We start from the raw sequence: 10,812 nt of genomic DNA on the forward strand, positions 1-10,812 counted from the left end.
ACTAGCATCATGAGGAGGCAATGCACCTCTGATCTCTATCTTCTTTCATTCGGTCATTGCATCCTTTACGGGTATACTACTAACCGTGTAGTTTATCTTCTCAGAACGAATTAGTAACAATATTGGCAGTGTGATGAATGTCGGGTTACTTGCAAGCCTCTACATTGACATGGACATGGAAATTGTCTTCTTTCATGCAGTTCTTGCAGATACTACTGTAATGCTTGATGTTACACCTTGGTTATGCATGCTTTTTCTGATTTTCAGTCCAAGCAATTGCATTTCAGATACGGTGCACTTGAGCCTACATGATTGACTATTACTACTTGCCATGGTCTGATTCATACATACAAAATATTTACAAATTATGGTGGCTGTCGAAGTGGTTAAACAGGTGTTTGGACTTCGCTTTTGTAGAATCGCTTAAGATTCTAACTCTTGTCACTGTTGGCCACTTGCCCTGATGGGTTATCATTTTGTCGAGCCTCAGGAAGTCCATGCAACTTTTTTTTTCAAAATATCTTGCTCAGTTGATGTTATTGACTGATGGATAGATTGGGTATGTTTTTGTAATGGTGGACACGATTGGAGGATGCAATCAGTTATGAAGCTGTCCCTTTGTTTTGAAAGAGCTTATGTCCAATATTGCTGCTCGGCCAACATCAGGTTCCTAAGCTTCCCCTGGATCCTGAATGCTGTAATTACTAATGGCTTTGATTTGGATGATTATTAAGTAGAAACCATAATCGCTGGCCAATTATATCCTTACTAGGATATTGCCTGTGCTACGCTACCGTAATATTCTTCTCTAGTATATTGTCTTACCTTAATTGTGAATGTACTATGCATGCATTATTATAAATCATTGTCTGAAAACATCAGTTATTGACAGGTACAGACCAAGTACATAATAAATGAGAGTGATCACACTGTACATTGATGTTAATTTGGTCAAATTGTAAACTAACTGCAAACACACAAAATCATTGCTACGCGCCTGCATGTTTTCAGAAGAACAAACCAACTGTAGGATCACATTTTGAATTAAGCTTGCTCATCATTTATATTTATGCTTGCTCGTTTATGTATCTAGTTTCTGGCTTTCTGCATACAACTGAGCGCTATTGTGTAGATCCAGAATATATTGGTTCAGCAACAAAGTTTTCTGGAAACATATCTTTGGCAGTAATTAATAGTATCATGGATCAAACCAATGCACACTTGGATTGAACAATCAAGGACCTCATCCTATTTCCCTTTGTATCTGAATTAGCAGAAACCATCGTACTCCATTACAGCTTAAAAGGAACTTAGTCTCAGACAAAAAAAAAACAAGTATAGAACTGAAATCGAGAAGATAATAGAAAAAGAACTAAAAAAGAATATTTGCAGCATATGACCAATTAATCAGGCATCACCTTTTTTTCTATCACCTTGAGAAGATTATGCCAACAAGAATCTCAAGATAAGTTGAGCCGCTACCAATATATGCTTAAGCATAGAATATGTATGAATTCTCTAACTCATAGAACAGTGTAGTAATTACATGCTGTGAAGAATTATTGCAATGCCAAATTCTCTAGAATTGACTCATCTTTTACAGGTTCAGTCAGCCCATCATATCTTTAAAGAACTTTCTATAGCTGCTAAAGTCACAATTTGGACCAAATGAGAACATGGAGCATACTCTCCTTTCCATCCAACGGATATTCTGAACTATGATTGTTGAGTAACTAAAAACATAGCAGTACTTATCTAAACCATGCCTGTAAAATTATGTCCCCATCATGTCTAAACGCCCTGTAAGGAAGTGGTAGTAGTAGTACTTATCTGAATTCTCCAATACATTGTGTAGGGAGAAGAACAACCTACTGATGAAGAAGGTTTCAGCAGATGACAAAAATCTTTCACATACTGCTTGCCTGCAATGAGTGAAACAAAATGGGTCAGATAAGTAGCTTCAACAAAATTCAAGTTTGATATGGTTTTTCTTTCTGCAATATCAAACAGCATGCTAATTTCATGAAGTAGAGCTGCCAGTGTTTGCAAAGCAGTTAAGTGAAATGGAAATGGCTACAACAGAAACTTTGCATACAAAAGGGTCTGAAAATTTCTGAAGATGTTTCATAAATCATATACAATTATGGCCATGGCCACATGGGCAAACTTACTGGCAAGTCAAAGATGCCCAGATTGCTTAAAATTTGCTCTGATGTAGCAAAAACTCTTGACTGCTAACAATACAACATTCAGTAGGTTCTACCCAAAAACAAGAAACAGAACTATTAAACATGGTCCAGTCCTACCGTTGGCTTCATGACCTTTTCCATGAAGCTGTCAAGTGTCATCGAGAAAAAAAATATCCAGAACTTAAATGCTTCATACAAACAACATCTATGTGGTTTCTGCAGTGAGAATTGCATCCAGCCACAAATGCACTATTCAAATAAAAACTCAAATTTGTCATGCTACATAGATGATTGAACCAACTTTTGCACACAGTTATTGAGGAAAATAGAAGAAGCTCTGCATTACATTAATAAATGCACATGAACATATAAGATGTGGAGTACTGGTGTAAATATGTCCAACAATTTGACAAAAGTACCAGTAAACTTAAACATTTTGTCAATTGTCAAAAGATGGTACTAGCCAGAGATGCACCCATTCTGTTATGATGGTAGCGGGTTTTTTGAATTTCCTTAGACTTAGATCGGGCAAGGCAAGAATTTTTCGCTATTTGCGATTCCATATTCTTGTTACTAGATGTACTATAGAAATAAGAAGAAATCACAACTCTTTTCCATTACACATAAAAAGGATTTCAAAAGTCAATTTTTCTTTTCAATATCTTTCTTTTTTCAGAACCTATTTTTGTTCTTCCACCCATGCAACAGAGAGCGAATGAGAAAAGAGGGGTTATGATGGTACCGTTCCCTATTTTAGCTCACTAAAAATGCTAAGCCGGGCCACACGATCGCGCCAACATGAGCCAGGGTTGGAACGAGGCGGGGGGACACACCACGAAGTCATTGGTGATCCTCTTGGTTGCATGCTGCCCTGATGACTGTGAGAAATATAAGAGATGTAGGAATAGAGAAAGGTGTGGTGGTATTTTTCTTATAATAATATTTCCAAATTTGAGGGGTACCTGTGTACTTGGGTCTGCGGGAACTAGTAAGGAGCCGGAGGAAGCTAATCTTTTGAGTAAGGAGCCGGAGAAAGCTATTTTTTTGAGCCGGGGTCGGAGGATACTATTTTTTATTTTTTAGGCTCCACCTCTTCAGTGTAATTTTGGCTCCGGGTCTAGCATGGCTTCACCACCGAATCCATTTTATCTGAGAGTGTTTGGTAATAAAGCTCTAGGAGGAGCTCTGCCAAATAGCACCTTAGCACAGGAGCTCTGCCAAATAGCACCTTAGCACAGTAGATGGAAGAAAAGTCATATCAGTGGAGGGAATTAGCTGTGTGGTTAAAGAAAAGAGTTGAACTGGTGCCTCTTACGCCGCCGCCGCGGCGCCGCACCCCACTCCTAACCAGCGCACCCCGCCTCTCTCCTCCACCCGACACGAGTACGTTCCGCAGCCTATATTGCCTCTCCCTCAATGCCGGCCTCGTCCCCCGCCGCTGCCGACGGCACCCCCTGGCGCTCCGCCTCCGCCATCGTCGCCGAAGCCGTGAGCGGGTACCACGTCCTCAAAGTTGTCGGCTACTCCCGCACCAAAGACGTCGCCAACAGCAAGGCCATCAAGTCACGCCCGTTCCTGGCAGGGGCCGCAAGTGGCATGTGGAGTATCAGCCCAATGGGGAACACTACCGGAAAAAAGATTTTTGCCGAGTGTCAAGTGTTTTGCTGAGTGTTTTTTCGGGCACTCGGCAAAGAGTCCCTTTGCCGAGTGTTTTTTTAGAACACTAGGTAAAGATAATTTTTAAATCATATTTTGAAGTAGTAAATTAATTCAAATAAAAATATTTCAACTACAAAGTTGTATAACTCATCAAGATGCACAATTTTTGTTTTGGTTATTTCTTCATTTGATAAAATAAATGTAAATTTGTTCACAAAACATATATATATCTCTCTCGTAGTTTATGAAACTATAAGAGAGATATATAATATTAGAATTATCATGTCACATGAAGAAATAACAAAACAACCAAAATAACCTTTGTAGATCTTGAGAAGTTATAAGATTTTACAGTTGGCAACATTTTAATTTGAAGTCATCTTGTCAACAAAAACTACATCTGAATTTAGAAAATTTAAATTTTGAATTTTGCAAATGACCTCGAATGGAAAAACCAGAAAAATTAAAGTTGTAGATCTCAAAAAGTTATGAAAGTTTGTAGTTGACAACTTTTTTATTTGAAATTATTGTGTTATATTAAAATACGTTTGAAGTTTTCAAATTTGAAATTCAAATTTTGTAAACGATCGTGGATGAAGAAACTACCAAAATAAAAGTTGTAGATTTCAAAAAGTTATGCCACTTTGTAGTTAACAACCTTTTCATTTTAATTTATTTACTATCTCAAACAAACAATTTACACTCGGTTAATTATAATATGTGGAGAATAAAAACGTAATGTTGACACACTTGATCCAATGGTGCAGTGGTAGAGGATTTTGTTTGTGTGCAGGAGGTCGTGAGTTCAAAATCTATTATTGACAACTTATGGAAAATTGTTGAAAAAATGTACGGGTCAGTAGCTGGCTGTGCATGCCTCCCCCAATAAATTATTTTTTGCCCGACAAAAAGCACTCGGCAAACACCTCTTTGCCGACAGATTTTTTGCCGAACGTTCTTTGCCGAGTGCAAAAAAGCCTTTGCCAAGTGCCCGAGGCACTCGGCAAAGAAGGCTTCTCCCGTAGTGGAAAATGAGAAGAGCACTGATTTCATATCGCTGTTTCTTTTTCTAGATGATAATGTCGAGGAAGCTGTGAAGGCAAGTGCTAAGTTCAGTCTACTGGACCAGGATGGGAAGCTGGTGCCATCCTACAGCTTTACCACCTTACCAATCAACTTCTCTGAGAAGAGGAACTGGGGATACAGCAAGTTCATCAAAAGGGAAGTCCTGGAGAAATCAGAGCATCTCAAGGATGATTCTTTCACCGTCAGGTTTGACGTGACTGTCATGAAGGATATCCATACCCAGGGCACACCGACCATTGTGGTGCCACCGTCAGAAATGCACCGCCATTTTGGTGACCTCCTGTTGAGCAAAGAGGGTGCAGATGTCAAATTCCGAGTCTGCAAGAAGACATTCTCCACGCACCGATCAGTTCCTGTAGCACGGTCGCCACTCTTCAAGAAGATGCTGCTTGGCCCGATGCTGCTTGGCCCGATGAAAGAGGGCACCACCACTAGTGTCATACCCATTGATGACATGTAGGCAGAAGTGTTTGGGGCTCTGCTTACTTTTATGTACACGGATGAACTACCCGATATGAAGGAGCAGGAGGAATCTGAAATGGTTCAGCATTTGCTTGTTGCAGCAGACAGGTATAATCTGGAGAGATTGAAGCTGATTTGTGAAGATAAACTGTGCAAGCACATTGATACAGGCTCTGCAGCGACCATCTTGGCGTTAGCAGAGAAGCACAGCTGCCATGGGCTTAAGGAGGCATGCTTCAACTTCCTCAGCGCATCTACAGCTCTGAAAGCAGTCATGGAAAATGATGGCTTTGAGAACTTAACAAAGAACTGCCCCAGCGTTCTGAAGGAGCTAGTATCCAAGGGTATTTCCTGTTGACTTGTGAGAAGCCAATGCATAACCTCAGCGTGAACATGGGATTTCATTCATGACAATCGCAATGGCGTGTAAAGCTTAGGCAAAGATTCTGCTGTTAAATATTAGTATATTTATAATTTATATGTAGTTCTTATCCTTAAGAGGGGTGTACCGTACTCCTTGGGCATCATGGAGAACTATTAGCTACAATGCTTTCTCACATGCATCTTCAGTTCAGTACAAGAAACTATGTGTTAGAAGGTTCAGATGGTATTGATTCGATTGGCTAGAATGCTGAACTAGCTGTTATTTTTCTTTACAATGTGCGAGAGTATGCTTACTTGGTGAAGTGCACATAGGGTTTACTAATTTCTCATCATTGAACTGACAGAATGGCTTGTGAAGTATAGCTTTTCGTTACCTGAATCTATTTTGTGCCATAGTCCATGTTATTAGCTCGTCTGTAAACACCAAAATTATAATTCAATTTGTTGGTTTCCTAGTTCCCTTGGTGTTTCATACTATATAGGAAAAATATATAATAGGATGAGTTTTATCTACACTCATGTGTAGCTACTCTCACCATCAGTATACCACTGTGCGTATGTCCGCATACTCATTTATCACAAGTATGTTCATATACTAATTCTAAGATACTTCAAAAGGATATATAAAAAAATTTCAAAAGCACCCCCTATTTTTTAAATATATTATAATTATACCTTAATACTAGTATATAAAAATTAGTATGACCACATACTATATGTATGTATGTATGGTCACATACCTAATGTATATACCATCATAGATGTTCTAGTATAATTACATACTTTACGTACATTCTCTTTGTTGGGTCAAATACATCTTATGTCATGAGATACACATGTGGGACGTAGGATGTATCTGACCCAACAAAGTGCATGTACGTGAAGTATGTGATTATATTATATAGGAAAAATTCTTTTTACAAGTATCCTCTATATATATATATATATTTGGGGGGTGGTCTGATGGGGCATGTCACTAGTGTCCCAGGATAAATTATTCTTTATAGCAAGGTCGAGACATATGGCTTTCTATTTCTTCTCCATCTCTGTTGCAGCTAATGTCCTGCCATATTGTTGCTCTGTTAGTTAGTGTTTCTCTTCTTATCAATGTGTTGTAAGATAGCATGTTTACCATATTATTTTTTTCTTTTTTAGAATTAGCTACATGTTTGAAGGACAGAGTGACAAAATCATCTAAACCAGCAGTGCTTATATTTAGTCAAAGGATACCATAACGTATATGCATAATTAGTTTAATATCATAATTAATTTATGAATGTGGCACATACACCTAAATATTTTAGCTTGTTGAAACTTACATATCTAGTAATGATTAATGTGCTTGCCAGATGATTGGTCCATTTTGGATGGCATTATCAGAAATAATGTAGCTTGTATTTTGAAATGAAACATTGCACAACATATTGTAACTGAAACTTGGAAGCATAAGCAACATTTGCATGTCTAGTGACCCAGTAAACAAATTCTCAATATTGTTTGTTTCTATGCTTCTTTACTCAACCACAATTTTATTTGCACTGCTATTGTATGTAGCAAACTTCTTTGCACATTTACTATGGCATCATAAATTTGAACAAAATATTTTGTATTCACTGGAAGATCAAATGACAGTTTTGTTGTTCTAATTTTAGTCCTGCCATGGATCAACAGATTTTGTGGAGGGTCTCATGCTTAACATTCAGTACAAAGTGACACATTTCTCCCCTTACATACATTTGGCTGGATAGCGGAGTAAGGTCCTGTTTTCAGTTTGGCAGCATTTCTTTCACTTCCTCAGAACACATGAAAAGACAAATTTGAACTGACTGCCTGAATCTCCAAATCAAACTGCGGTGGTACGGTTTTATGCTACAAATTATCATACTCAAACTTTTCTTTCCTCCTACATATTAAACTTTCGGTGGTTATTGTCCTGTATTTAGCTTTTGCTTTTAGTCAATGAGATTTTCACTCCTCGATACATAAACAATAATAAGATTTAGTTTTGCTTTTTGCCAGGATCACCAAGAATCTGATTCCTGCTACCTTATTTTCTTTCTTACCTTTTTGTTGTGCACTATGTGGTCTTCAATCAATGTGGTGGTTTCTATGGGGTTCATGGGGGAAAGGATACATAAGGGGAGCACGTCATTTTTAGTTTCTTTGGTTAGGATTAATTCTCGAGCTTGTAGGAAGATGAATATTATGCTTTTGTGTTATTTGGATGCTAAAATGGTCAAGACAAGAATTGCAGATGTAGACAAGATGGATGTTTCAGCTCGTCATAAATACGTGAAGCTGTCTAACAGCATATGAATAGTATTGTAATTATTCTAGCACATGACATTGTTATCTTATAGATGGTTACACTTACACGTTGTTATCTTGCAATAGAAGCATGTTGAGTCACTGGGTCCCTAGAAGCATAGGGGCGGAGATGGGCTAGGCCCACGCCTAGAGCCACTTAATGGAGAAGATTTGCTAGCTGGGCTGGGCTGCTTATAATACAATAGCCACAGCGTGGAGGAATCAGCTGAACGCCTAGGGCCATAGCTCTACTAGCCCTAGGCCTTCCTTCGCCACTGCCTAGAAGAGACACTGCATCATAAGCATTATTCCTTTTGTTGACCTTGAAATATTTTGGTTCCATGATGGCTTCGCACACTTGTACCTGAAGCGAATATCCCAAAAGCCCATGATAAAAAAGAATGGTGACAACTATGGATCTATCATTTTGAAATTTTAAATGCTTAGTTGTAGAGGACGTATACTTTCTGCCCTCATTTCATCTTGTGTGCCTATATATGGACCTATATGACATCTGTGGTCTTGCATTCTGAACAAATGGTGTAGTATATTCATTAAATACCTTCAGATGGAGTAGTTTAATCAGTGAATTTCTTATCTTATCATCATGGTCGTGCTATACTGTGAGCTTAATCAGCTCTTGATGAGCATCCTCTGAAAAGAAAATGTGCAATTTTTGTCTGGTATACCCAACCAATCTTAACGTTCTTTGTTCATTTTCAGTAACAATGAAACTTTGAACAAAATCTTTCGCGAGTGTCTGGTGATCTTTAGGCAATTTTGTGGGTTTTAAAGTTCTGTAATGGATCACAATTTTTAATTGATGTTCTGTAGTCAGAACATGAAGTGACATGTCCTGTAAATAGTTCTTTGACCTTTGTAATTAAGGAGAGCTGCAAATAGTTCTTTGTTCAGACTCTCCATGGCACATAAAAACTATGCTGCAAATGTCGCAGTTCTAGGAACTGCACTATATTTTGATTGGAAAATGTCGATTTTAACATGGTTGCTTTGTATGGGCCTTTTTGGGGCTAGATTGCTAGCAAATGTCTGATCATTTTATTTCAGTTTTCTCCTCGAAACAAATCTCTATCTCTGTTGCAGCTCTCTGCAATGCCAACATGAAAATAAAATTGATTGTCTAGATGAAAGAAAAAGTGATACGGTAATGCTTCGTAAAGGACGTCCGATGCAATTAGAAAAATCAGACGTGGTCGGTTGACAAATATCGTCCGCTCCTCCTTATCCTCTCATCCACCTTTCTCCTTGAACCACACGAGCTCTCCAGCACCGTTTCTCTCTGGCCCGCGAGCGCTCACGTGCATGCGTCTCAACACGACCTCGCGTCTGAACTCAGGTGGCGTGACGACCTCGGGCCCCACGCCGGCTGCCGCTCCCCCGCGGTGAGGGTGAGCCGCGCCGGCTGTCGCTCCTAGCAGCTTCCCCCGCGCCGGCCATCGGAGGAGCTCCGGGCGGCGATCATGGCGGGCAGCTCCGGGCAGCGGGCAGCATGCGGAGCGCATGCTGTGGAGGGTCGGGCTGCCGCTCCCCACACCTTCCCTCGCACCGGTCGCAGCTCCCCCGCCAGGGGCAAGCCGCGCCGGCTGCCGGAGGAGCTCTGAGCTGCAGCCATGGCGGGAAGCTCCGGGAGGTTGCAGAGGAGGAGCGAAGGCTGTGGCAGGAAAGTACCGGTGGTCATGTTGCAATAGGTACCTCATGATGTTGAAGTAGAAATTTTATGATGTTGCAATGGGTGCCTCGTGATGTTGCAGTAGAGATTTTTGGATGTTGCCACTGGTGTAGATATGTGCGAATGTCGCAATAGTTCATTTTTGGTATTTCATCTATTAATCTTTGATGTTTGCAGCGTTTGTGTTTTAATATTTCACTATGCTCAATTTCAACTTATCATATGGTGATTTTTGTTTAGGAATGTTGCATGAAACATATGTTCGATGTTGCGACGGGAATTTTTTTTCCTCGGAATATGATGTTTACATTGAGTTATTCTTTTTCGCATTTTTCAATGTTGCAATCTTATATTTTTTATATTTTAGATATTTTATTTTAATGTTGCAATGGAGGGTCCGATCCCCTGTACATCCAGGCCGAAAGTGATATATCTATACAAAACTACTGGTCTGGCCAACGTCACAAAGTCAGCGACGGAGTTAATTGTTTAGAGGGTGTTTGGTCCCTAGAGGCTTATTTTAAATCCCATCACATCGGATGTTTGGATGCTAATTAGGAGTATTAGACATAGATTAATGATAAAAAAATTCCATAATTTCTAGGCTTATTCGCGAGACGAATATATTAAATCTAATTAGTCCGTGATTAGCCCATGTGATGCTATAGTAAATATGTGCTAATCATGGATTAATTAGGCTTAATAAATTCATCTTGTGAATAAGTCTTAGGCTTATGCATTTAATTTTATAATTAGATTATATTAAATCTTTGTAATTGATATTGAAACATTAATTGATATTGAAACATTGGATACGATAGATTCGGCGAACCGAACACCGCCTTGACCCTTTCCACTTTCGCTTCCCCCACGACGGCAAAATCCTCTCCCTTCCCCGCCGCCGCCGTTTTCGCTTCCCACGCACGCCAGCCGCCTCCGTCGCCGTCCTCAGACCCACACGGCCGGCCACACTACGCCGCCGCCCCCCGCTGCACACGACGGCACTCCCCCACGCTCTAGACTACCGATCCCTCA

At 39.8% G+C, this 10,812-nt stretch overlaps 1 pseudogene; it reads left to right on the forward strand.

Moving 5' to 3' along the window:
- The first annotated feature begins 3,605 nt into the window (after positions 1-3,605).
- Positions 3,606-5,754, forward strand: LOC112878077 (annotated as a pseudogene).
- The last annotated feature ends 5,058 nt before the right edge of the window (positions 5,755-10,812 follow it).

This window comes from Panicum hallii, chromosome 9 (genome assembly GCF_002211085.1).
Source record: "Panicum hallii strain FIL2 chromosome 9, PHallii_v3.1, whole genome shotgun sequence".
Classification (NCBI taxonomy): Eukaryota; Viridiplantae; Streptophyta; class Magnoliopsida; order Poales; family Poaceae; genus Panicum; species Panicum hallii.